This window comes from Muntiacus reevesi, chromosome 5, assembly GCF_963930625.1.
Source record: "Muntiacus reevesi chromosome 5, mMunRee1.1, whole genome shotgun sequence".
Lineage (NCBI taxonomy): Eukaryota > Metazoa > Chordata > Mammalia > Artiodactyla > Cervidae > Muntiacus > Muntiacus reevesi.
Window position 1 is genome coordinate 56,084,768 of NC_089253.1, and position 26,778 is coordinate 56,111,545.

The window sequence follows — 26,778 nt, forward strand, 5'->3', positions numbered from 1 at the left end:
GAAATTATGCATATGTCACCTATACATACACACACACACACACACACACACACACACACACACACACACATATATATTTATCTTTTCACAAAAGGGATTAAGAATATATCATTCTACAGTTTATGCTTTGCTAGTTAAATACGGCAGAGCGTCTGGATAACTGCCTTTATACTTTTATCAGAGGTCAGCTTTAGAAAGCAGGATTAGTCATGGAGATATTTATGTTATAGTATTTTGTTTTAGAAAAAAAACATTGATATAATTTAAATAATGTAAGGTAAAGAGACAGACTTTCTCAGTGACTCAGATGGTAAAGAATCTACCTGCAATGGAGGAGATCTGGGTTCAGTCCTTTGTTGGGGACGTTCCCCTGTAGAAGGGAATGACAACCCACTCCAGTATTCTTATCTGAAGAATCCATGGACAGAGGAGACTGGCAGACTGCAGTCCATGGGGTCACAAAGAGTTGAACACAACTGAGCAACTAAAAACACACTACACACAAGGAAGAGAGAAAAAACAATTTTAATTAAACAATTTATTATCTACATGATTTTCATAAAAGAATACAACTGTCAAAAGAACTCTTGAAAAATGTACCTATAAATGATTAGAACTCAGCTTTAGCTGACCCCTCTATCACATGACATCATTATCATCTCTTTTTTGTGGTGAGAAAAATTAAGTTCTAGTTTCTTAGCAACTTTAAAGATAAAGTTTTAATTCAATCCATTGACCTAAGCTCCATGCTTTGTGTGTATGTGTGTGTGTGTGTACACGCGATGAGTCCAATGTTACAGATACAGCTTAGTGTCTCTAAATTTAGACTTCTTAAAAGCTCATTTTCAACTCTTCTGTCCTTGAATAAAGTAGAAGTGATTAAAATGTTCAATTACACAATCAACTGACAACAATCTACATTTTGTTGTGAGAGTGGGTCTGGTAAGATCTTTCTATTGTTAGTTCTAATCCTGTGATCTTAAAATATAAATTGTGGGAATGGGTCTAGTAAGACGTTTACAAACTTGAGAGATTCTTTTGATTTGTTGCAATAACCAATTAAAAAAGTATGTAGCTCCCTTGCTAAGACTAGTGAGGGGGCATTCTCTGTACCCCTTCTGATGTCCATGTCAAGCTTGTTCTGTCCCTTTTCATAATTTACACAAAAGGTTTTGAGTGATCAAGCCTGGTCCTGGTCCCAAAGCTAAATCTTCTTTGGAGATCAGGAATCCATAAGCTATAAATTTCCTAATTTTGCTGAATATAATTTGATTTTGGATGTCAATAATTAAATGTTTTGAATAAACAAGGCATAATCAGAACAAATGTCACTGATACTTAGCACATAGTTAATGCATCTGTGAAATTTAAAGGATATAGTTTTAAAATTTTGTATTCAGGGAACAATTTAATTTGATTCTTCTGAAATTCAGTTTATATTTCAAAATATTATGTTTTATTTCATAAAACCTAATAAGCTGTTGACAGAGAGAAAGAGTATTTTGAACCCTACTAGAGAGATATAGGGCTTCCCAGGTGGCATTATGGTTAAGATCCCCCCTGCCAATGCAGGAGACACAGGAGATGGGGCTTCTATTCCTGGGTTGGAAAGATCCCCTGAAGTAGGTCATGACAACCCACTCCAGTATTCTTGCCTGGAGAATTCCATGGATAGAGGAGTCGGGAAGGCTACCGTCTGTGAGGTCTGTAGAGTTGGACACGACTGAGCAGCAAACACATACCGATGTGTAAGTTAAGTGTCGTGCAAATTAAAACATTCTATTTCTCTGTAACCGTGCTCTTTCAAGTTTTCAATTTTATGTGTTAAGAAAGATGGTGTTACATATTTGAAAAATAATCAATCTTCCAATAGATATAAAATGAACCTGTAAAGTGTAATCTCTTAGTGGTAGTGGTATATTAAAGTGGATAATACAAAAATTATGTTTTAAATCATATGCTAATTAAACTTCAGAGAAACTTTAAAGGAAAAACAGTGACCATATGAACAGGAACCCCAAATATAGTGCAATGAAGTTATATAATATGAAGTAATATATATTGAAACATGAATAATTAATGTCTACTTACATTGTAGACCTTAAATTGACATGGGAAAACAGGCAGAAGTGGGTAAGATCTATATAGAGAAGATGTCCATAAATCAGTATTGTGAAATAAAAGACGAAAAAAGAGAACTTCAGAATGTGGGAAAGGAAAATGAATTGATCCTCCATATTTTTAAAATGACTTAAAAAAATAAAACTGTAGAGAAAATGGACAAAGTACATATTCTATCATGATAGAGAATACTTTCCTAGAGATTAAGAATAGTTCTTAATTTTGAAAAATTATATTAAGTTCTGCACAAGATTAATGAAACAAATCTGTACCAAATGAATATAATAAAATGGTTCAGTTCAGTTCAGTTCATTTCAATCACTCAGTTGTGTCCGACTCTTTGTAACGCCATCAACTGCAGCACACCAGGCTTCTCTCTGTCCATCACCAACTCCTGGAGCTTGCTCAAGCTCATATCAATTAAGTTGGTGATGCCATCCAATCATCTCATCCTCTGTCATCCCTTTTTCATCCTGCCTTCAATCTTTCCCAGCATCAGGGTCTTTTCAAATTAGTCAGTTCTCCGCTTCAGGTGGCCAAAATTTTGGAGCTTCAGCTTCAACATCACTCCTTCCAATGTATATTCAGGGTTGATTTCTTCTGTATTTAGATTGGTTTGATCTCCTTGCAGTCCAAGGAACTCTCAAGAGTCTTCTCCAACACCACAGTTCAAAAGCATCAATTCTTCAGTATTCAAATTTCTTTATGGTCCAACTATCACATCCATACATCCATACATGACTACTGGAGAAACCATACCTTTGACTAGATGGACCTTTGTTGGCAAAGTAATGTCTCTGCTTTTTAATATGCTATCTAATGGTAGGACCTCAAAAAAGTAAAGAAGCATACCAACTAATACTGTTGGAAACAATGCAGTAAGAAATACCACAATCCTGGCACTGGAATGAGTTCTAAAGATAACAATACTAGTGTACTTTGGTTTTGTGTGTATATGTGCATCTGTTTTATGTGATTCCTTTTCCTGTTTTTTTAGTTGTGGTACTGACATGTAACATTGTGCAGATTTAAGGTGTACAATTTGTTGATTTGTTGCATTTATGCAATAAATAATTAGCACTCAGCTTTAGCTGACTCCTCTATCCCATGACATCATTATATCTCTTTTACGTGGTGAGAAAAATTAAGTTCTAGATTCTTAGCAACTTTAAAGATAAAGTTTTAATTCAATCCATTGACCTAAGCTTCACATTTTGTGTGTATATGTCTGTGTGTGTGTATGTGAGTGTGATGAGTCCAGTGTTAACAAATACAGCTTCAGTTCAGTTCAGTTCAGTTACTCAGTCATGTTCTACTCTTTGCGACCCCATGAATCGCAGCACGCCAGGCCTCCTTGTCAATCACCAACTCCCGGAGTTTACACAAACTCATGTGCATCAAATCGGTGATGCCATCCAGCCATCTCATCCTCTGTCGTCCCCTTCTCCTCCTGCCCCCAATCCCTCCAAACATCAAGGTCTTTTCCAATGAGTCAACTCTTCACATCAGGTGGCCAAAGTATTGGAGTTTCAGCTTCAGCATCAGTCCTTCCAATGAACACTCAGGACTGGTCTCCTTTAGGATGGACTGGTTGGACCTCCTTGCAGTCGAAGGAACCCCCAAGAGTCTTCTCCAACACCACAGTTCAAAAGCATAAATTTTTCAGCCCTCAGCTTTCTTCACAGTCCAACTCTCACATCCATACATGACCACTGGAAAAACTATAGCCTTGACCAGACAGAACTTTGTTGGCGAAGTAATGTCTCTGCTTTTTAATATGCTATCTAGGTTGGTCATAACTTTCCTTCCAAGGAGTAAGTGTCTTTTAATTTAATGGCTGAAATCACCATCTGCAGTGATTTTGGAGTCCCAAAAAATAGTCTGACACTGTTTCCACTGTCTCCCCATCTATTTCCCATGAGGTGATGGGACCAGATGCCATGATCTTAGTTTTCTTAATGTTAAGCTTTAAGCCAACTTTTCACTCTCCTCTTTCACTTTCATCAAGAGGCTTTTTAGCTCCTCTTCACTTTCTGCCATAAGGGTGATGTCATCTGCATATCTGAGGTTATTGATAATTCTCCCGGCAATCTTGATTCCAGCTTGTGCTTCTTCCAGCCCAGCGTTTCTCATGATGTATGCTGCATATAAGCAGGGTGACAATATACAGCCTTGATGTACTCCTTTTCCTATTTGGAACCATTCTGTTGTTCCATGTCCAGTTCTAACTGTTGCTTCCTGACCTGCATACAGGTTTCTCAAGAGGCAGGTCAGGTGGTCTGGTATTCCCATTTCTTTCAGAATTTTCCACAGTTTATTGTGATCCACACAGTCAAAGGCTTTGGCATAGTCAATAAAGCAGAAATAGATGTTTTTCTGGTACTCTCTTGCTTTTTCAATGATCCAGCGAATCTTGGCAATTTGATCTCTGGTTCCTCTGCCTTTTCTAAATCCAGCTTGAACATCTGGAAGTTCACAGTTCACGTATTGCTGAAGCCTGGCTTGGAGAATTTTGAGCATTACTTTTCTAGCATGTGAGATGAGTGCAATTGTGCGGTAGTTTGAACTTTCTTTGGGATTGCCTTTCTTAGGGATTGGAATGAAAACGGACCTTTTCCAGTCCTATGGCCACTGCTGAGTTTTCCAAATTTGCTGGCATATTGAGTGCAGCAGGTTCACAGCATCATCTTTCAGGATTTGAATTAGCTCAACTGGAATTCCATCACCTCCACTAGCTTTGTTCATAGAGATGCTTTCTAAGGCCCACCTGACTTCAGGTTCCAGGATGTCTGGCTCTAGATGAGTGATCACACCATCCTGATTATCTGGGTCATGAAGATCTTTTTGTACAGTCCTTCTGTGTATTCTTGCCACCTCTTAGTATCTTCTACTTCTCTTAGGTCCATAACATTTCTGTCCTTTATTAAACCCATCTTTGCCTGAAATGTTCCCTTGGTATCTCTAATTTTCTTGAAGAGATCTCTAGTCTTTCCCATTCTGTTGTTTTTCTGTATTTCTTTGCATTGATTGCTGAGGAAGGCTTTCTTATCTCTCCTGGCTTTTCTTTGGAACCCTGCATTCAAATGAGTATATCTTTCCTTTTCTCCTTTGCTTTTCATTTCTCTTTTTCTCATAGCTATTTATAAGGCTTCCTCAGACAACCATTTTGCCTTTTTGCTTTTCTTTTCCTGATACAGCTTAATGTCTCTAAATTTAGACTTCTTGAAAGCTCAATTTCACCTCTTCTGTCCTTGAATAAAGTGGAAGTGATTAAAATGTTCAATTACACAATCAACTGACAAATAACAAAGTACACAACAGATTCAAGAAAGGAATTAAACTCAACATAGCACAAAGATACTAAAATTAGTTTATTTCTGAGTAATTGTTTAACATCTTGTAAACTCAAATGCAGTTAATAATTTTCCCTGACCTTTATGAATATGGACTGAATAAAGCCATTTCAACTTCCCATTAGAGAAAAATACTCTTCATTTTGATTTTTGAGTGACATTTTAAAATTATAATGTTAGAATTTTTTAACAAGTGAAAAATGCTCAATTTAAAAATAAAAAGAAACTCTTCTGATAGAGAATAATGCAAGGAATAAAGTATCACTTTAAATCTCATCATCAGGAACATTTAGCATTTGTCAAATATTTCATAATTTAATGAAATATATGTATTTCATAAATTGGTATATGTTACAAAGAGAAGTATGAGTGAATTGATAAGAAAAGAACAATTAAATTTTAGCAGAATTAAAATCACCAAAATAAAAGGACAACCTATGAAATGGGAGAAAATATTTGTAAATTCCACATCAATCAGGTAAGGGGTGACAAAATACATAAGAAACTCCTAGAGGTCAACAGCAAGAAAACAATGACTAAAAAATGGACAGAGTGCCTGTGTAAACAAATTTCCAAAGAAGAGATAGATACAGGTGCCCAACAAATATATGAAGAGATGCTCAACACCAAAGATAACATCAATAGTCATCAGGAAAGTCCATATTCAATATCACTTTATACCTGTAAGAAGTGTAAAGTTACCCTTATTAGAATGGCTACCATCAATAGACAAGAGATAGGATGTGGAAAAAAAAGTATTCGGGTGCACTGCAGATAGGAATATGAGATGTTCCAGCCATTATGAAAACACTTCATGATGGAGGTTCATTATCAAGTGAAAAATAGAACCACCATATGATCCAATAATCCCACTTCTGGGTGTATAGGAAAGAAAATGAAATCAGTAACAGACCTCTGCACTCCCATGTTTGTTGCAGAGTTATTCACAATAACCAAGGTGTATAAACAAAGGGTCTCTCTACAAATGAATAAAGGAGATATTTTATACACACAATGGAATATTATTCAGCCATGAGAAAGAAGAAAATATTGACATTTGTGATGACAAAGATGGACCTTGAGGTCATTATGTTAAGTGGAATTGTATGCTATCACTTTAAAAATCCAAACTCAATCATACAGATTGAAGCGGAAGAAAGGATGGTGGTCACCAGGGATTGAGGGGTGGAGAAAATTGGAGATGTTGATCAAAGGATGCACAATTCTGGTTATAAGCTGAGTAAGTTCTGGGTTCTAATGTACAGCCTTGTGACTAAAGTTAACAATAATATTGATACTGTATAACTGAAAGCTACTAAGAGACTAGATCTTAAATATTCTAACCACACACACATGCACACACAAGGGTTAACACACAGGTGATGGAAATATTAACTAACCCTATTATGATAATAATTTCACAGTATTTAAGTATCAAATCTTCATGTTGTACCCCTTAAACTTACACAATATTATATGTCAGTTATATATTGATAAAGCTGGGGAAATATTTTAAATAAAAATACCAACTAAAAATAAATTATTGAATAAATAAACACATGAGGGTTAAAAGGACAAGTCTTCTTTGCAGAAGAATACAAAATAGCATATGTAGGTTCTTCTCCCTTCAGGAGACATGCTTAATTACCAGACCCTCCACCTTCTCCTCCACCCACACCCCTACCTCAACCATAGATGAGTTAGACTTAGGGACTTGCTTCCCAAGAAGAGGGTATGCAAAGAGAAAATTAGTGACTTTAGAGCTCAGAAATCTGGCAAAACTACCTTAAACACATGGAGTGTGGGATCCTGTAATACATCCATCCTGAAACAGAACATTAATAGCAAAATGACCCATGTAATATCTAGAGTTTAGTTAACACAAATGTGCTAATGACAGCTTCTTTATTTTGACAAATGCACCATGGTAAAATATTAACAACAGGAGAAACTGGTTTTCTACTATCTTTTGCAACTACTGCTATCTTTACAGCATTCTATAAATCTAAACTTAGCAACATATATTTTAATATGTGTTTACATAGTTTTGCTGTCATGTTATTCTATTTGGTATGGATTTTAGGATTCATTACTCAATTAAAGTATCTCTTCTAGGCTAAATCCAAACTTCTCTTGAAGTGATGAATGGCAACTTGATTGATGGAAAGAATGATATGTGACGATAAGAAAAATCTGTTGTGTATTAGATGAAGATAGAGAAGAACACCCACAGTGTTGTAATTCCTGTTGTGGAATCACACTGTTTCCGGGTCTAATTGTCAGCTTTAACTTTCCAGAAACTGAATGAATAAAGATGATGTGGTACATGTATGTCTTTTCAGGTGGCTCAGTGGTAAAGAATCTGTCTGCCAGTGCAGGAGACACAGAAGATGTGGGTTCGATCCCTGGGTCAGGAAGATCCGCTGGAGGAAGAAAAGGTAACCCACTTCAGTATTCTTACCTGGAAAATTCCATGGACAGAGAAGCCTGATAGGCTCCAATCCAGGAAAAGGAGGCAGGGAGAGGGACCATGTGTGAATGAAGTCCCCAAGCCCTCAGCACATCACTGTCCCATAAGATTTCAAGTAGGGAACACAGATTTCAAGATAAAATAATCAGGATGTTAAGATTTTGACAGCAGAGCCCTAAACCAAGCATGGATGCCTCCTGAATGTGGTTTCAGGTAAACTACAGCGATCTCAAGCCCCAGAGTGCCATTCTGCCCAGGAGTCAGTCTTAAAGAACTCCCAGGGGACAGAGCTTGGAAAATATGAACAGCAAGATAAATATAAAAAAAAATCAGATTAGAACCCTAAGTATAAAATAAATATTCATGAGTCCATGTTGGTAATAAGCAAACAGAAACAAAGGACAGATCTTCTTTGCAGGAGAATTATAAATAATACATGTAGCTACACCCCCTCTTTTCCAACTCATCCTCAGGTAGAGTTTAATTTACTTCCCCTTCATCATGGGCTGGATGTAGTGATTCAATTAAAGAAAAGATTATGGTAAGGGGAACTTTAAAGAAATCTGGCAAAAGTCATTCTAAACAAGAGCCAAATGTTATCATCACTAACAATAAATAGAGGAAAGAACATCTTACAGAACAAATGTGGAAAAGAAATGGTCATGACAGTTTTGAAAAGTCAAGTGACATCTCACAGTGTCTCTGTGTTATGCTTCCATGGTGGTTCAGCAGTAAAGAACCCACCAGCCAGTGTAGGAGACACAGGTTCAATCCCTGGGTCAGGAAAGTCCCCTAGAGGAGGAAATGGCAACCCAGTGCATTATCCTTGCTTGAGAAATCCCATGGACAGAGGAGCCTGGTAGACAATAGTCCATGGGGTTACAAAGAATCAGACACAGAAACGAAGAATATACAAAATTATCTACAAGAAAAATAAAGGGCACATTTCACACACAACAGGATCCTCACTAGTGGATATGGTGTCCTGTCATGACTTTTGTGATAGAATTCTATCCCCAGCCCTTTCTGTTCACTCTCCTTCTGCCAGATATTTAGTTAAAAGTTTAGCTAAGTACAGCTGTGAAGGGATTTTGCAGATGTAATTAAGGTCCACAGTTGGTTGAAATTAAAGAGATGGTGGGAATTTCTTGGCGGTGCAGTTGATAGGCCTCTGTGTTTTCACCGAAAGGGTGCAGGTTCGATACCTGATTGGGAAACTAAGATCCTTCAAGGATCACAATGTGGCCACAAATAAATAAAATAGGGTGATTGTTTCAGTAGGCCAGATCTAGTCATGTGAATCTTTCAAAACCATAAAGTTTTCTTCAACTGGTTACAGAAGAGGAAGTCAGAGAAACATGCTCTGGCTGGTCTGGAAAAGAGCAAACTTTCATGTTCCAAACTGCCTTTCAGGGTCATGGGCCAAGGAACAGCTTCTAGTTGCTGAGAATGTCACTGAACAACAGCTAACAGGAAAATGGGAACCTTAATTCTGCAACAGGATGCAAATGAATTCTGCCAACCACCAGTGAACTTAGAAGAGCCCAAATCCCAATTAAGAACCTCATCCCTGACCAAGATCTGGATTTCAGATCCAGTGCTGCCATCTTTGGATTTCTCACCCGTGGAAAATGTGAGATAATAAATGTGTTCTATTTGAACACATTAAAAAAAATATAACCCAGTAATAGAAAACAAAACACTATCTATTTCCTTAGTCAAGCTAAGGGAACCCACAGTCATATCCATGATTGGAAACTGCTGTGTAATAATCCACTTTATGTAATAATAGTCATCATTTTGGAATTTTTTAATTAAAAATGTATAGATCTTATGTTTTCTTAGGTTTTAATCACATCAGATTAATATTAAGAAAATCATACAAATAGGAAAATCTATGAATAAGCTATGAATGTAAGGAAACTTTCATAATATGATAAAGAATATCTGTCATGAATTAAAGCCAAAATCATATGTAATACTGACAATAGAATAACAAGATGACAATAGAATAACAAGAATAACAAGTGGCAGAAATGACCACTTTTGTTTAAAATGGCCTTTATGTCCCAACTATTCAGATATAAAGAAAAACAAATAGCTGTATAAATATAAAAAATGAGAACAAATAAGATGGTGATGGCTTGCTTACAACAGCTCTGGCATTTCAAAAAAATTCAGTTACAAAGAAAATAAGAACACAAATGCTTATTTGCCTGCAAAATCCATGAAAATTACATGAACATTCTAAAGATTAATAAAATAATTCATTATAATTTTGATTAAAAGTATACTTGAGAGAATAAATTGTTAGCATAATGAACATAAATTCTATTCGTAATAGCAATTGAGATATAAAATACATAGAAAAAAACAATACAGCAGGATTATATCTAAAAAGTCATACTGTTGTGTAGATTAAAAGAAGGAAAGCATGGGAATGAAAATATATTCTTAAATTAAATTAAAGATTTTGATACATATTCAATGATTTATTTTATTCTATTTTTTACTTCAGCTATGTCAGTTTATCATTGTTGGGATTTGTAGCGTTCCTCTATTATTTAATCTCAATTATTCCCTTCCATTCCCCTCTATTATACTCAATTATTCTCCTATTACAATAGGCTACCTTTATTTTGTGTTAACTGTATATACAGGGTTTCCCTGGTGGCTCAGTGGTTAAAAAAACCCACCTGCCAATGGAGGAGACATGGGTTTGATCCCTGGGTTGAGAAGATCCCTAGAGTAGGAAATGGATACCCACTCCAGTATTCTTGCCTGGAAAATCCCGTGGACAGAGGAGCCTGGTGGGCTACAGATTCAGACACAACCTAGTTACTGGGGTCCAGCCTCAGCAGGATCCAGGGGTACCCTCGGGGTGAACGGCGTCGGCAAGAAAAAGAGAGAGAGAGAGACCAGACTGGGGGTGTGTAGTAGAGTCTGGCAAATCTTTATTTTTTTTTTACCATAGCTTTTATATTCTAAGTTAGTACATTTTTAACGGGAAGATAGTTTAATATTACATCAGCTTGTCCTACACGAAACTAGGGTGCTTTCTGCATACTTCTTTGTGAGAGTCTTGTACATTATCTTCTGGCTTTGGGGCCTATTGACATTTTATGACCTAGGTGAATGCAAAGCTGTTTTCTGTAATCTATTCTTTGTTGAACACAAAGGTCAGTCCTTTTGCAGAAGTTATCAGTTAAACTTATCTAAAAGGTTTACCATACAAAGACTCTGCAGCTCCGGTGAGGCAGCCCCTGTTTAGCATTCCTGGTTAAAATTAACAATTCTAAACTCTTATTTTTCTAAATCTTTAACTATAACCACTTTTAGAATAATACTTTTATGTTCTCTAATAGGGCTTCCTCACCTCCCGAAGAGCTCTGTGCCTATTAGGGCCTTTTGTGTGATCAGGTTCTTTATTCTGTTTATGGTTAAGGTATTGTGAGCAGTCGTGTGCATTAGTACACATTTGCCAAGCAGGCTAGAATGCCAGCAAAGGAGTCTAAATTGAAACACTCTTTTCATCCTGGATAATCTTATAGGATACCACCATCCGGGGGACATATTGATTAAAGTTCTAAGTTGATTCTGTTTGGAGAGAGATGGGGAAAGGCCTGCTACCTGTGTCACAGAAATTAGGGAGTAGTCTAATATAGCAAGCATCAGAAAGACAGAGATCATCTTTAAGGTGAGCGCTGGGACAGCTTTTCAAAATCCCTGAAGTCCTGATCTGCCTTGCTTGTCAGGTCTTCTCCTCATGACTTGTCATGGGTGGGATCTCGTGAGTTGGCCTTTTCGAAACCCCTGAAAACCTGATCCACCTTGCTCATCAGGTTTTCTCCTTCATGACCTTGTCATGGGTGGGATCTCATGTGCCAGCTCCTGGCAGTGTGCCCCCAATTTTTTTTTTTTTTAAAGAAGAAAGACAGTGTTATTAAAACATAAATTCTCCCTAAATTTTTCTACAGATGCAACTCAAGCCAAATCAAAACTCTAGGAGATTTTTAGTAAAGTCACCCAGTGACTAAAAACAACAAACAATTGTATGCATCTTATTTAGGTATATTCTGACAAAGTGTGTATTTATATTTTATGGGCATGTATTAAATCCCATTTGTTCTTATATGACACCCAACATTTTTGTAGAGAAATCTGGTTTTAAAACAGAACTCTAGTTATATTTACATCTAATATTTTGCTTCTAATTTCTGGACAGTAGTTCACAGTAGGCACCCACCATATTTTATCTATCTATCCTTGCCTGGACAATTCCATGGACAGGGGAGCCTGGTGGCTTATGATCCATGGGATCACAAAGAGTCGGATATGACTGAGCGCACAGCACAGTACCCTACAATGATGGAAAACCAGCTCACCTCCAAATTTCTACATCACAAATAACATTCAGTAAACATACTTGTACATATACTGTTTGGAACACCATAGGGCTTTATTTGTGCTATTTACCCCATCACGGTATTGCTAAACAATAAATACACCTGCACTTAATTACACTAAGTGCTGCTAGATTGCTCTCCAGAATGGCTGTCTGTGCTCTCCTTCCAGCCACCAACACATTAGGGCCCCTGTTCCCATTATTCACCAACATTAAGTGTGTTACTTTCTTATTTTTGCCAATCTAGTACAATATTGTTTTTGTTTTTATTTTAATTTGTACATCTGAATCCTAATTCAAACATTGTTATCATGTAAGACTTTTCTTTTATAAAAATTGCCTATTTATTCTATTTATGTGTTTATCTCTTAAATTGTCTTTTTCTTACTGATTTTCAAATGACTTTGTGTATTACAGATTTTAGTCAATTTTTTTTAGTTTTAAACATTGTGAATATCTTCTTAAATTTCAAGGATGGAGGAGTTTGGTAGGCTATAGTCCATGGGGTCGCAAAGAGTCAGACATGACTGAGCGACTTAACTTCCACTTCCACTTTCTCAGTGCTGTTAAAGCAGATATGTAAATATATTCATCTTGCTGAACTAAAATTGTAACTTTTGATTATCAACTCTTCTTGCTGCCTTCGCCTTAGCTCCTGGAACGAGTATTTCATACTTGAATTTTATGAATTTGACTATGTTGTTTTTGTTCAGTCACTCAGTCATGTCTGACTCTTTGTGAACCCATGGACTGCAACACATAGGCTTCCTTGTTCTTCACCATCTCCCCAAACTTGCTCAAACTCATGTCCATTAATCATTGATGCCATCCAACCATCTCATCCTGTTGCCCTCTTCTCCTCCTTCCCTCAATCTTTCCCAGCATCAGGGCCTTTTCCAAGCTATCCCATAAAAGTGGACTCATGCATTTTGTCTTCCTGTAGTGGCTTATTTCACTGAATTCTCACTTACAAAATCCTTCTCAATCCTCCCTTCAGTTCAGTTGCTCAATCACATCCAACTCTTTGCGATCTCATGGACTGTATGCAGCACACCAGGCTTCCCTGTCCATAACCACCTCCCGGAGTTCACTCAAACTCATGTCCATTGAGTCGGCAATGCCATCCAACCAACTCATCCTCTGTCGTCCCCTTCTCCTCCTGCCCTCAATCTTTCCTAGCATCAGTTCAGTTCAGTTCAGTTGCTCAGTCGTGTCCGACTCTTTGTGACCCCATGAACTGCAGCATGCCAGGCCTCCCTGTCCATCACCAACACTCAGAGTCCAACCAAACCCATGTCCATTGAGTCGGTGATGCCATCCAACCATCTCATCCTCTGCGTTCCCTTCTCCTCCTGCCGTCAATCTTTCCCAGCCTCAGCGTCTTTTCAAATGAGTCAGTTTTTCACATCAGGTGGCCAAAGTATTGGAGTTTCAGCTTCAACATCAGTCCTTCCAATGGACGCCCAGGACTGATATCCTTTAGGATGGACTGGTTGGATATCCTAGCAGTCCAAGGGACTCTCAGCAGTCTTCTCCAACACCACAGTTCAAAAGCATCAATTCTTTGGTGCTCATATTTCTTTATAGTCCAACTGTCACATTCATACATGACTACTGGAAAAACCATAGCTTTGACTAGACAGACATTTACTGATAAAGCAATGTCTCTGCTTTTTAATATGCTGTCTAGGTTGCTCATAACTTTTCTTCCAAGGAGCAAGTGTCTTTTAATTTCATGGCTTCAGTCACCATCCACACTGATTTTGGAGCCCCCAAAAATAAAGTTTGTCACTGTTTCCACTGTTTCCCCATCTTTTTCCCATGAAGTGATGGGACCAGATGCCATGATCTTAGTTTTCTGAATGTTGAGTTTTAAGCCAACTTTTTCACTCTCCTCTTTCACTTTCATCAAGAGGCTCTTTAGTTTTTTGTTTTTGTTTTTGTTTTCACTTTCTGCCATAAGGGTGGGGTCATTTGCATATCTGAGGTTATTGATATTTCTCCCGGGAATCTTGATTCCAGCTTGTGCTTCATCCAGCCCAGCATTTCTCATTACGTACTCTGCATATAAGTTAAATAAGCAGGGTGACATTATACAGCCTTGACATACTCCTTTCCCTATCTGGAATCAGTCTGTTGGTACATGTCCAGTTCTAACTGCTGCTTCCTGATCTGCGTACAGATTTCTCAAGAGGCAGGTCAGGTGGTCTGGTATTCCCATCTCTTTAAGAATTTTCCAGAGTGTGTTGTGGGCCACATAAAGACTTCGGCATAGTCAATAAAGCAGAAGTAGACATTTTTCTGGAACTCACTTGCTTTTTTGAAGATCCAATGAATGTTAGAAATTTGATCTCTGATTCTTCTGCCTTTTCTAAATCCAGACTGATCATCAGGAACTTCACGGTTCACATACTGTTTAAGTCTGGTTTGGAGAATTTTGAGCATTACTTTACTAGTGTGTGAGATGAGTGCAATTGTGTGGTAGTTTGAGCATTCTTTGGTATTGCCTCTCTTTGGGATTGGAATGAAAACCGACTGACATTTTCCAGTCCTGTGGCCACTGCTGAGCTTTCCAAATTTTCTGGCATATTGAAGGCAGCACTTTCACAGCATCATCTTTTAGGGTTTCAAATAGCTCAACTGGAATTCCATCATTTCCCCTAGCTTTGTTCGTAGTGATACTTCCTAAGACTCACTTGACTTTGCACACCAGGATGTCTGACTCTAGGTTGGTGATCGCACCATCATGATTATCTCAGTCATGAACATATTTTTGTGTAGTTCTTCTGTTTATTCCTGCTACCTCTTCTTAATATCTTCTGCTTCTCTTAGGTCCATACCATTTCTGTCCTTTATTGTGCCCATCTTTACATGAAATATTCTCTTGGTATCTCTAATTTTATTGTAGTGATCTCTAGACTTTCCCATCATATTGTTTTCCTTTATTTCTTTGCATTGACCACCGAGGAAGGCTTTCTTTTTTTCCTTACTATTCTATGGAATTTTGCATTGAAATGGGTATATCTTTCTTTTTCTCCTTTACTTTTCACTTCCCCATCCTAAGTCAATGATATATTCTATATTTGTATGCATGCACAGATTGTCCTGAGCCAAAGGTCAGTCCAACTAAACAGCCTTACAAATTCAGGACTCAATACACATCTAACATTGTGGAAATGACAATTGTTCAAAGTATCTTTTCAGTCATTTCCTGCTTGTAAGAGTAAAAAATCTAGGAACATTGGCTATGTATAAAAATTTTTTAAAATGAGAATTTAAAAAGGATAGTTTATATTTTCTGTTGAAATAGACCAAACATATTTACATTAAATGTGACTCTTTCCCAATGACCTCAAGAAAATCCACTGAGAAGCTTAAATGCTCCAAACATAACATATTATAAAATCTTCCAGAATTTTAATCTGCTAAAGTTTATATAGGAACCTAATGTCTGAAAATATTATATATATTTATAAACATCTTATTTAAGATTTCTGAGATGTTTGAATTGAAAGTATCTATCTTCTTCCTCTGCCTGCCACCCAAGTGCCTGGTGTTCTCCACACCTGTAATTCTAGAGATTCTGAAATCAGGTGTTGCACTAATGCTTTTAGAAAACTGGGCGGAATCCTGTGGCCAGACTTGTTTACTTATACTAGTAAAATGTGAGGAACTAAGTCTAAATATTAAAGACATCAAAGACAGCCTGTGAAACCACAAGATTATTATATAGAAAAGGAAACATACTTTTTACATACAGCTTGGACTATTTAATTTTTCTCTATTATAAGGAGTGTAACTTTGTACATGTAACCCTGGACTATATGAATAAATACAATTCTGAGCAACTTTTAGATGAAATAGTCACTCTTCTGAGTAGCATTTTTACTTTTTAAATTTTCCTAAAATTTTCCTCTTTTAAGGTAAATGGTCATCTAGCAGAACATTAGTAACAAAGATTTCCCATATCACTCTCTTCATTGATTTGCAAATGCAATCATGCTTGTTCTCCTTTGAATGTAGAGGATTTCATTGCATTACCTTACAGGCTGCAATTCTCATCAGAGAGTTGTGCAGAGAGCTAATATCTGGAAGAGCACTAATGAAAAATGCCATATCTTATATGTAAAGTTTATTCTGTCCTTCGACTAGAAAAGAAGAATTTACCTTTAGATCATGGCATCCGGTCGCATCACTTCATGGCAAATAGAAGGAGAAACAGTGGCTGACTTTATTTTTCTGGGCTCCAAAATCACTGCAGATGGTGACTGAAGCCATGAAATTAAAAGACGCTTACTCCTTGGAAGTAAAGTTATGAGCAACCTAGGCAGCATATTAAAAAGCAGAGACATTACTTTATCAGTAAAGGTCTGTCTAGTCAAAGCTATGGTTTTTCCAGTAGTCATGTAAGGATGTAAGAGTTGGACTATAAAGAAATATGAACACCAAACAATTTATGCTTTTGAACTGTGGTGTTGAAGAAGACTCTTGAGAGTCCCTTGGACTGCAAGGATATCCAACCAGTCCATCCTAAAGGATATCAGTCCTGGGTGTTCATTGGAAGGACTGATGTTGAAGCTGAAACTCCAATACTTTGGCCACCTGATGTGAAGAACTGACTCATTGGAAAAGACCCTGATGCTGGGAAGGATTGAAGGCAGGAGGATAGGATGGTTGGATGGCATCACCGACTCGATGGACATGGGTTTGGGTGGACCCCGGGAGTTGGTGCTGGACAGGGAGTCCTGGCATGCTGCAGTTTATGGGATCGCAAAGAGTTGGACTCAACTGAGAGACTGAATTGAACTGAACTGAAGTGTAAGTAATGCAATGAAAGTCACTGTAAGAATCCATATAGGAAAAAGAAAAAAATCTGGGTCTAAGATTCAAATATGTTGTTGTTCAGTCACTAAGTTGTGTCAGACTCATTGTGACCTATGGACTGCAGCTTAGGGTTCATGGCTAAGACTAAGGTCCATGGCTATGCCAGGCTTCCCTGCCCTCCACCATTTCTTGGAGTTTGCTCAAATTCATATCCATTGAGTCAGTGATGCTTTCTAACCATCTTCTTCTCTGCCACCCTCTTCTACTTCTGACTTCATTTCAACATTTCCCAGCATCAGGGTCCAAGAGTCAAATACAACAAGTCAAATGACTTAAAGATATTGGTGAATTCAAAACAATGGAGAAAAATGGAATTCTTTTCAAATTTTAAAGAAAAAGTCAAATATATTATATTTTTCTATATTCCTTAAAGAACTACCTCATAAGCAGAATATGTCAGAGCTGTGAATATGTGTGTGTATGTGTGTGTGTGTTCGTATTCTAATTTTGTGGCATATATTTCAAGTTGCTTCATTATGATAGTTCTTAAAAATGAAACAGATTTTAGTGATAAAAGATTCATGTCAATGTATGGCAAAAACCACTACAATATTGTAAAGTAATTAGCCTCCAACTAATAAAAATAAATTAAAAAAAACCTACAAAAAAGATTATAGTGAATTTATAGGTTACAACTAAGATTATAAAAGAGAAATAAACTTGGAAAATTTATTTAAAGCACTCCAAATGAGTATCTGGGCCAATTAAATCCCTTTTCCATCATACAACAGAGAATTGGAAAATTAGGAGATAAAAGTATTAAAAAGTTATAAGTCCAAGAAAAGCCTGGACAAGTGATTTCATTACTGTTTGTTGTCTTGAGTTTTTAACTAAAATCTGTGCTACTTATCTATCAGCTAATGGTAAGAGTAACAGTAACAAACATGTCCTGTTGGAGAAAAATTTAAAACAGCATTGTCTCAAAAGTCTTTCTAACTTCAGCATTTTTGAGAAAAAGAGAAATCTATGTGGAAAATAAAGATACACACACACACACACACACACACACACACACAAACCCAAATCTATTTCAGTACAAATTTACCAAAGGGTGTCTTTTCTTCCTATACATTACTGTGAGAATTTCCTTAGTCTCAAATTCAGTTTAAATGAATGATAATAAAGGCTTATTGGTACAAAATTAGGATATATATGTTTTTCTTTTGTTTTATAAATCTCAATCGCCACTTGTTCAGCTGGTCCTCTTCAAAGACTTTCAAATGATGTCTTGTATTTTAATTTAGAAAAAGCTGAATTTAGGATTTGGTTGCAGTTTTAGGGCAGAGACATTTAAGTTTCTGATTTTAACTCCCCTTTAGAAAACTCAGCTGAAAGAGATGGGGAAGCAGTAGTCATATAATTATGCTTTTTACATAAAAGCTTCATGACTGGAATTTTATGTGAAAAATTCCCATATCATAATGTGTACTGATTTATATTTATCTTCTTTTATGGCTTGTTTTTAATTCTGAATCATTACATATTAAAATTATGGTTAATTTAGTTGTAGTGCTACAGGAAGTCATAACATCACTTAAATCATTTATAATATTAATTTCAATAAAAAGGTCTTGCAAGGTTGAAATTTTGGAGGTGGGCAACTGGTGTTCTTGATGCTACAATTGCTTTCTTGGTAGGTTAGGAATATTTAGAACTTGCAGTAGTTGTTCAGGGTACAAAAACACCACAAACCTCTCCTAAAGTGTAACTTAATACTCTGAAAATAAACGTGTATATTCTCCAAGTCCAATACTTAGTCTCTTGATTAAATTTATATTCTAGTGAGAGCAGAGTTAGTAATCTTCTCAATCCTTTTACTGTACTAAAAGTAGAGAAAAAGTTAACAAATAAAGGATAGACCAGGCTGCCTAATGTTAAAGGTACAGATGAGGGTGGGAGAGATGATATCTGTCATATGAAGGGCCTGGATCCCTGCCCAGACAGGGCCTCAGGTTGCAAACTCAGATGTGGTTGTAAATTCCACGATGTATTTGTAATATTTTCATTGCTTGAAGGAGTGTGAATTTTGGAGAAATGGCTCACATTAACCAAATTCAAAAAAGACTAACCTATTGACCAAATGACAAAACATTAATGTGTAAAGAGGAATGTAAAATGACAAATCACTAATGCGTACAGATAAATGTAAACTGACAAATCATTAATATATTGAGAAAAATATAAAATGACAAATCATTTATGTATAATGAGATAAGCCTCTCAAGGGAAGTATAACATTCATTTTCTTTACTTAGGATACTCCCAGCAGAAAAAATCCTAATGAAAAACACACACAAAAAGTTATAGTTGGATCATGGCAATAACTATCACTTAAGACCAGAGATAACTGCATCTGCTGAACAGGGATGTTCTAAAGGACACAACTGAAGACTATATATATATATATATATATATATATACTTTTGAGCTTTACTTCTTTAAAGATAATATGGTTACTATTCCCTTTTCTGTTCATACAGCATTCTTTTAGACAGGGTATATTTTAATAAATTCAAAGGAACCAAGTCTGGTTTATTCAAATCTTACATAGAGTCTTGATATGGGGGCGGGGGGGGTGGCGGGTAGCGTAACTGGTCAAAATGGAACTGAGGACTTCCTTGGTGGGCCAGTGGTTAAGAATGTGCCTGCCAATGCAGGGGACACAGGTTCGATCCCTGGTTCAGGAGGATTCCATATGCCACAGAGCAACTATGCCCATGTGCCACAGCTACTGAGCCCAAGCGCCTAGAGCCTGCACTCCAAAATAAGTGGAGCCTCTGAAATGAGAAGCCCAAGCACTATAACAAAGAATAGCCCTCACTCTCAGTAACTAGAGAAGAGCCCATGCAGCAAAGAAGACCCAGTGTACCACAGATAAATAAATATATATATTTATTAAGTGGTTGGAAAGAACTTGGGGTCTCTCTCTCTTCTCCCATACAAACTCTCCCACTCACCACTATCCTATTTAGCCTCTACAGAATTCTGGAACTTTGCCAACCAAGATGGAAAACCAGTGGATTAAAGGGAGCAGTATCCTCTGGTGGCCAGGAATGAAATTTTATTTGCTCATAAAACAAGATGATGATATCATGTTCCTGTACCAGTTTGGATGAGTTAGTTTACGTTTTAGTAACAACAACTCTTAAATCTTAGTGACATCACTTTTTCTTCACTTGTGTTCAGGCTCATCACAATTTTCCTGCACGGATTTTGTTCTTACTCAGGACTCACTCACTGAACACTGCTGGAAAGAGGAAAAGGAGAGGATGTGGATGTACACATAGGTTCTAGAAGCATCTACCCAGAAGTAGCAGAGATTAATCCTGTTTACTTAGTCTTTACCAAAGACAGGAAGCCAATATCAAGGGTGATGGGAGAGCAATACTGCTGAGAGGAATACTAATCATAGTAACACACACCCTAATATTAACCTTTACTACAAACTTGAGAGGTAGTCAAGGAAATGATCTAAGGAAAGTAGCTTAGGTAAAATATTACGGCAATTATTCTGTTTATTCTGGGGTCTATGTTGGATGGAAGGGAAATGTTGGAGATCATTTTGGAACACTTCCAAGCAGTTGAGTTTTATCTTTTACCAATGGTTGTTCAAGTGGGAAGTAGAATGGACACATTTCAAGCAGCATTAGAAAGAGGGCATAGCAGTGTTTCCTAACAAATTTCTTGCTTTATTGAGTTCTATCTTGTTTTCTTATTTTATTTAACATTAAGTATGTTTATTCTCTCATTGGTCTGGAGAAATCAAATGGGCAATTTAATCAGAGTAACATCTTAGAAATGATGGAAAATTTGCACTCCACAGAGATCTGGGCAAGTTGGCAAACATTGGATGCAAATATCTGATGTTAGAAATGGTGCACTTATTCTTCCATAATCAGTCATCAATGCCACTGAGAACTGACTACTGAAAATAGAGAGTATTTGGTGGACTTGTCAACATCTATCCACTCCTGAAAGGTTGTTGCTGAATGATAAGACGCCTGGATTCTTGGCCTCCAGAGGAGACAAATTCAATCTGGGGCCAGAAACGAGGCTGGATCGCTCAGAGCTTTTGTGTAATAAAGTTTTATTAAAGTATAAAGGAGATAGAGAAAGCTTCTGACATAGGCATCAGAAAGAGTACCCCCCTGCCAGTCTTCAGCTGGATGTTATATAATCACTAGCAGTCTGTTAATGAAAGAAAGGCGTGTCTTAAAACTCAGAATGGCACCAGATAATTCATCCCAGGCCATAAAATGGATTGACCTGAATCTTGTAGAAGGGCAGGTTACCATACAAATAGTTTCATTTACATAGATTAGGGGAACAATATCTGAGTATAACTTTCAGGTTTGTCAAGTAGGTTCTGAGCCATTTGGTGGAACTTGAAGACAGAGTCTGGGGTACATTAACATAGCTTAAGACAAATTTTCCATAAGAAAAAAATGTATTGGTTAACTCAAGGTTTGAGAATAGTTAGCTTCAGGTGAAACCAGGTGTCATGGCAACACAGCATTTTAAGAGAAACCTCTTTTTAAATTTGTATAGAGAAGGAAAAAAAAATATCGCCAGTTTGTTTCCTCCTGCCGCTTAAGAGAGATAAAAATGTCTGGCACTTGTAGCCTATTTCCTCTGTTTGGAGACCCCTGGCCTTCCTGCCTGTTACCCTCTCACTTCTTAGACCTAAACACACATTTAAATGAAAAATCACTGAATTACATATTTTGATATATACTGTAGTTATAAATTATGATATACATAGATTGCTGGGAAAGATTGAGGGCAGGAGGAGAAGGGGGACCACAGAGGATAAACTGGTTGGATGGCATCACCAACTCAATGGAGATGAGTTTGAGCAAACTCCAGGAAATATTGAAGGACAGGGAAGCCTGGCATGCTGCATGCATTCCACGGAGTTGCAAAGAATTAGACACAACTTAGCAGTCAAATGACAGCGACAATATATGTATAGATAATCTTTCAAATTTTTAAAAATAATTTTCATCTGGATTAGAATTTTTAAAATGTGACCCAAAGTGGTATTTCACATATCCCCTTCATGGTCTGCATAACACTAAGAGAAAATCACATCCTCAGACACCAGGGACCCTACCCTGCTTCAGATAGAGGAGCTACACTTATTTCTATCTATGTATGTCTATTTACATTTTTTAGGTTTCTATTTGAAGAGAGGTACCATGACTAACAACAAAAACAAATAAAAAATCAGAAAAAAAAAATAAATAAGTGAATTCTATTAACCTGTATGATATGAAGCACTTTAAAGAGTCTGATAGTATTATGATTAAGACTGAAGCCAGGTGAAAAGACAGCCCTCAGATTGGGAGAAAATAATACAAATGAAGCAACAGACAAAGGATTAATCTCAAAAATATACAAGCAACTACTGCAGCTCAATTCCAGAAAAATAAATGACCCAATCAAAAAATGGGCCAAAGAACTAAACAGACATTTCTCCAAAGAAGACATACAGATGGCTAACAGACACACGAAAAGATGCTCAACATCACTCATTACAGAGAAATGCAAATCAAAACCACAATGAGGCAGCATTACACACCAGTCAGGATGGCTGCTATCCAAAAGTCTACAAGCAATAAATGCTGGAGAGGCTGTGGAGAAAAGGGAACTCTCTTACACTGTTGGTGGGAATGCAAACTAGTATAGCCACTATGGAAAACAGTGTGGAGATTTCTTAAAAAAAACTGGAAATAGAACTGCCATATGACCCAGCAATACCACTTCTGGGCCTACACACCAAGGAAACCAGATCTGAAAGAGACACGTGCACCCCAATGTTCATCACAGCACTGTTTATAATAGCCAGGACATGGAAGCAACCTAGATGCCCATCAGCAGAAGAATGGATAAGGAAGCTGTGGTACATATACACCGTGGAATATTACTCAGCCACTAAAAAGAATTCATTTGAATCAGTTCTAATGAGATGGATGAAACTGGAGCCCATTATACAGAGTGAAGTAAGCCAGAAAGATAAAGAACATTACAGCATACTAACACATATATATGGAATTTAGAAAGATGGTAATGATAACCCTATATGCAAAACAGAAAAAGAGACACAGATGTACAGAACAGACTTTTGAACTCTGTGGGAGAAGGCAAGGGTGGGATGTTTTGAAAGAACAGCATCGAAACATGTATATTATCAAGGGTGAAACCGATCACCAGCCCAGGTTGGATGCTTGAGACAAGTGCTCAGGCCTGGTGCACTGGGAGGACCCAGAGGGATCAGGGGGAGAGGGAGGTGGGAGGGGGGATTGGGATGGGGAATACATGTAACTCCATGGCTGATTCATGTCAATGTATGACAAAACCCACTACAATATTGTAAAGTAATTAGCCTCCAACTAATAAAAATAAATGGAAAAAAAAAAAAGAGAGAGACTGAAGCCTCTGATGCTAGTCTGCTTGAATTTATTAAAACAGGTCTGTCTTTTAGTGGATTCAAGTCTTTTGCTTAGCCATTGATTCATTCAGAAGAATGGTAAATAAAGACCATTTTCAAGTTCATATTTACAAATCCAAAGAACACACAAATTGATTGGAAACAAAATGAATTTCCAAATTAAAAGATGACTTTAAGTTTAAAGTAAAAAAAAAAAAAAAAAAAAAAAAAAACATAAAATGTTAAGTGTCATCACCAAATACAAGTAATTTTTATGTAAGAAAGGGAATGTAAAGAGCTTTTAAAATTCAATTAATATTTCAATTGCTTCTGATTCAGAATTCCTAAAACTTTGTTTAGTTTTGGACATTTTTATATTTTTAGTGTTGTACTACACTTTAAAAGTTTGTGGTGATTACATTACTGGAGGTAAATCCTTTTCTTAAATTCTTGTTTTGTATAGTATGATCAACTAATAGCTTTGTCTTAAAGAAAAATAGTTTGGAATTGACTCTATTTCTTCCTCTAAAATTTGTATTTGTACTGTAAATTCAAGATAAATTCTAGTTCAAAGTTTAAAGAAATGGAGGATTTGACAGCAACCTCTACTTCCCTTGCAGCTAAGGCTGTCTTAAAAAAGAGTAAGGAGGTTTCAGCGACACTTTCAAGGGATTTCTAAAGGGCAAGTATGGACTTGAGTGAGAAACTAGAGACTCTGGTAGTTGTGAGGGGGAGTTTTGCCTCACTAGCAGTTTCTTCTCCATTAACTTCGGTTGGTGCCCACAAATGATACTGAGAGCCAGGCAGGCTACCAGAGGGTTTCCTGGAGAGCTGAAGGCTTCCTGGAAGGAAGCTGCAGAAGAAGCAGACACCTCCACTCCATCGTTTCCCCTTGGAAGGAACACCTTGCCCAGAGCGACAAGAGTAATCAATGTCCAGATCTTAATCAAGATGCCACGTGGGATGGTAAGGTAAGAAACCAGTTTAGACCTAGGCTGACACAGTCTTTTAATAAAAGGACTGGAAAACCCTTGTGACAGAAGACTCATAAAAGATTCAGGCAAGAACTGTTTGCCATGGGAAGCAGGATGGAAATCACTGAGAAAGCCCATTCCCTACCCAGATAAGGCCTGCTCAATAATGAGACTGAATTAATACAATAGAGGAAGTCCTCTAGAATGAAAAAGTTTATAAGTGCTAATTTAAGTATATCAGTAATTGCAGGAAACATAAATAATGTAAACATACAAACTAAAATACAAAGTTTGGTATACTGGATTAAAAAAAAACAAAGACTGATTATATGCTGTCTATAGGAAATTCACATAAATATAATAAAGATACAAACTAAAGGTGTAGATTTTAACATTTCTGTTTCAATCAATAGAAGCAATAAAATCAGTAGTAATTTGGAAGATACAAACAAAACTATCAACTAATTAGAGCTAACATATTTATACAACTCTCCACCAAAAAGCAAAATAATACACTTTGTTTTTAAGTAGGCATAGGACATTAATAAAGATAGGTCATGGTCAGGTAACTGAAATCATATAAAGCATATTTTGTGGTCACAATGAAATTATATTAAGAATCAATGACATGACAGAAAAATACTCAGAAAATTCCTAAATATGTAGAATCAAATATCACTCTTACAACTTACACATCAAAAAAGAAAGTACCAAATGGAAATTTAAAAATATTTTACACTTGTTGAAGATGAAACCACAACATATAAAATTTTATGTGACGCAAACAGTACTATATAGAAAGGACTTTAATAAAAAAGAGGAAACATTATTATAAAGCAATGACCTAAGCTTTCATGTAATACCTAAAGGGAAAATAGAGGATATTAAACCTAATGAAAAAGAATAAAGAAAATAATAAGACAAAAGCAGAAATGAAAATATAAAAATAATAGAGGAAATCAACAAAACCAATAAGAGGTTGCTTGAAAAGAACAATATAGCTGATAAACCAAGCCAGAATGGCCAAGGCAGGGAAAAATGTGAAAAGCATAAATTCAACATAGACGATATCATAACACATCTTACAGACATTAAAGTGATGACAAGGATGTATTAGACTTATGTCATCCTATATCTGTTTAATAAATTGAATTCATAATTGAAAACTTTCCAGAAACTCCAGTCTTTTCAGGCCAAGGTGTCTTTGATGGAGATTTCTACAAATCCACAGAAGAAATAATACCAATTCTATTCAAACATTTTCATAAAGTAAAAGTGCATCTAAAACTTCCTATTTCTTTTATAAGGCTTGCATTTGTCTGATATAAAAATTAAACATAGACATTACAACCTAAGTAAACTGAAGGCCACTATCACTAATGAAAACAGAAACAAAATTGTCAGCAAAATATTAGTGACTCAAATCTAGCAATATATTAAAAGAAATATAAAAATATTATCATGAGCAATGGGTTTTATCTGGGGCTGATTCAACATTTAAAAATTAGCATGATTCAGTAAGACAGAAACAGGAGGTCAGGCAGGAACATGCATGTTAGGACTGCACATTAGGTTTTCATAACATAGGGGTCAGCAGACAAAATGTTCGACTAAAGTCACTTATGCCTGAGTCTCAAACAAAAACCCCAAATCTAATATGCTAAAATTAGTAAAGGTGCATATAAAGAAAATTAGGCCCTAATAAACATATTTGAAAAATTCTTACATTATTTCACATACTTTCATTGAGAAGTTGGAAGAGGAGGCATATACATAGTCACTTGATTCTCTTATTATTTTTACTAAATTTGAATTTTAGTTTTAATGATTTAATGCTCTTACTTCAACTTTTACTTCCGTTTTTTTCCCCATATCAAGAGTTTGTAGCAACCTTCTATTAAACTATCATTTTATCACAAACCGTATGACTAATATTCTAGAAGCATACCTAGTCATTTAATTAAGGAAGCAAGAAAAAGAGGAAGTTGAATGTCTGAAGAGTACTTAGTAACATTTAGTTCATACCATAATATTGTAGATTATTAAAGAAAATGTAAATAATTTGAGACAGATGCCTTGGTCCAAAGTTGGCCACTGTATGGTTGGCAGTGTAACTTAGTTGCATTGACTATAGACTCACT